At 34.5% G+C, this 3,131-nt stretch overlaps 1 protein-coding gene across 1 annotated transcript in view; it reads left to right on the top strand.

Moving 5' to 3' along the window:
* The window catches only part of LOC128889492 (LHFPL tetraspan subfamily member 2 protein), a 32,005-nt gene that overhangs the window by 21,608 nt on the left and 7,266 nt on the right, over positions 1–3,131 (top strand). The gene's annotated exons all lie outside the window — the stretch shown is intronic.

Here is a 3,131-nt window from a genome sequence, read left to right as displayed (position 1 = left end):
CCCAGAGTCCCAGAGTCCCAGAGTCCCAGAGTCCCAGAGTCCCAGAGTCTCAACGTCTCAACGTCTCAGAGTCTCAACGTCTCAGAGTCTCAACGTCTCAACGTCTCAACGTCTCAACGTCTCAGAGTCTCAACGTCTCAACGTCTCAGAGTCTCAACGTCTCAACGTCTCAACGTCTCAGTGTCTCAGAATCTCAACGTCTCAATGTCTTAGAGTGTCAGAACCTCAGAGTCAGAGTCATTGTGATTTTCTGTGTATTTTGTCATGATCAATTCCTGCATCCTAATCAATATCATCTTATTATTATTTTTCCAATAATTAATGCAGTTAAATAATAATAAAACATTTTTAATCCAATCTCATATTTGGCAAATCCTGTTCATCATCGTACATATGTCACCCTAATATTAAGTTTTAAAACTTCATCTGTTGACCACAGATATCATAGAGCTTGCGAGTAGGTGCATCTGTGGATGTGTGGAAGTGAATGTGGATAAATGATACAGGCTTTTATACCGGCGTTCTGAACGCTGATTCTGATTTATCATACTTCTTACAACCTACAACTCCAAGGTAGGTTGTTGCTGGTCAACTTTTTATTTTAATTTACCCAAATGAAAAAAAAATATAAGGGGGTTAGATCTGTTAAAGGTGCTGGCCAAATTGTGGGCCATTACGTCCAATCCAACGATTTGGTAATTTCGTATTCGGTACTTGAGTACATAGCTGCTCGTGAATAATGTGCTGGCCATCGTGTTGGTACCCCATAATCACTCGAACACTTAATGGTTTCGTATCTTTCTCCATTTAATGTTCCGTTTATAAAATTAAGTTCAATTATTCCTCCTCCAAAATGTTTGAAATCATACTATAAACAATTTTCATATTACAAAAAACAAAGGATATATTTAAGTGGGCCGTATATACGTAAGTGTTGAAGATCGTTTAGATGTTTTCAATTTAATATTCAATTGCGAAAAAGTAGCCAGTTGCGTAAGATAGTTTTGGCTTGAAATAACCAATCAGCTAGATGTTAACAAGTTAACTACTGGTTTGTTTAGAAAGAATCTGTATCTTAGAAGAGAACATACTTTTTTATTTATGTTACGAAGCCTCTCTACGAGTTTATTAGTAATATGCACAATATTGGGCACATCAACAATACATATACATTTACATAGGGTATATAAACATTCAGAAAACAAATAAAAGACATTCTAACGAATACTTAATCAGTAAACTGCGGATTTTATGCATTTATGGGGTACAGTAATATGAAAAATATTAAAAAAAAATATATATAACGTATGTTAAATATATATTCTACAATTAATATATTATAACAATATCGTCATTTCGTTTTATATGAGTGCACTTATCTTTTGGTTGTGCTTAACATGTATTTATTATCTTAGATTTAAGACTTTCGAGCCATGTCGAGTAGTAGCCTGTTGTTGGTCAATTTCTTATTTTGATTTTCTCCAAAAGAAAAATATCTATGATTGATTTAATAAGGTGTAGCCACCAATTGATGGCTAGCTCGAAGTAAAAGAGAACTTCTTATATTAATATAGCCATCAACTTTGCCACAAGGTAAATTCAGTGTCTTATTTGTTTCCTCAAATGGAGCACTGTAAGTAGATAGCCACATTTAATAAAGTGGGCTAAGGAAACACTGAAATTAAGAATCCTATGAATAGGCTACCAATGGATGAAGTGTTAAGTTTGGTTTTGTAAGCAATGGTAACAATCGAAGTCTGGTATCGACGCGCCTTGTTACATTTTTCTCCTAATGTAAAACATGTCTCTGTATTTCAGTTTTAATCGTCATATTCGTTCGAATACAATTTTATCCATCTCTGATTTTATCGACGAACCGGTCAAACAGATCGATGGAATCGTTTCGAAACACGAGCCGACACGAAAATAGAGTAATAGTTGGTTTACGAGCAACCGGAAGAGAGGGGCGCTTTGTGATCTCGCGTTTACGATTCCCACGAAATCGACCTTGTTTTTAACGATGGTACATAGGGTAGGGTCACTGGTAACGCGTTTCCTCGAAATACATATGAGTGGCATTTATTGTTCCTCTGTTGCCAGAAACCCATGGCTCGATTCCAGTACCGTTGACCCCTGGAGTTCACTAAATCGCCATACGGGGTGTCGACGGATTTCGTGGACTACCTTTGCGATTCTGGACATCCAGCGAATATACAATGGCCCACCTTCATAACTTACAAAATATGCGTTGCATGAAAAAATGTTGTATCCAAAAGTTACATGGTTTAACAGGGTACATTATGTAGTGCATTCATTTTTTTACAGGTAGAAGCGTTTCGGAGATTTGGACAACTTAGTTTTTTTTAAATAGAATACTATACTTTTCATACAAAAATGTGATAGAGTATTGAATTCTGAATAAAAAAGCGTTGACCTTTATTAGCCCTAAACCTAATGGGTAACGAATAATTCCACTTTATTACTTGAACATTTTCTTAACGTAATACTAAACCACTAGTTGTCCTAGCATATAATTTTTGTAACCTCGCCGAATTCACGGAATCTATTCAGATTTATTTTCATTACAAGTCACCTTATCTTTTTTAAAGGATAATCAATCTCTCTTTTGTACAGCAAGTTGGAATACCATATGTATCGGTAATGCAAATCAGTACAAATAAATTAAAAATCACACAAGTGGTGACTAGACTGCAGATTACTATGCATTTCTAGGAAATTTGAATCCGCAAGAAACTATAGAATGTACACAGTATGCAATAATATAAAAAAATATTGAAAGTAACGTTCGTATTATAATATTTGCAGATTAAAATTCATTCCTATTTAGGTTCAATTTTTGTAGGTACTTTGCCAAAGATTTTATTTTGAATAAAAGTCCACAGTCTAGTAATAACTTAAATCACGTCTCTAATTTTACGTGGACTATATCATACGTCAGTTTTAATGAAATCACATGTCATTTATCAGAAACAGTGATCCACTATGTGTGTAATGACTAGACTGCGGATTTTTATGCAAAAGAAAATCATTGTATATGTACCAAGAAAAATTGAACACAAACAGAAATGTATTCTACTCTGCAAATATTATGATATGAACTGTACTTTCAA

This window comes from Hylaeus anthracinus, unplaced genomic scaffold (assembly GCF_026225885.1).
Source record: "Hylaeus anthracinus isolate JK02 unplaced genomic scaffold, UHH_iyHylAnth1.0_haploid 11997, whole genome shotgun sequence".
In the NCBI taxonomy this organism is placed as follows: Eukaryota; Metazoa; Arthropoda; class Insecta; order Hymenoptera; family Colletidae; genus Hylaeus; species Hylaeus anthracinus.
The sequence above is the reverse complement of the archived record's forward strand: the minus strand, read 5'-3'. Positions and strand labels throughout refer to the sequence as shown.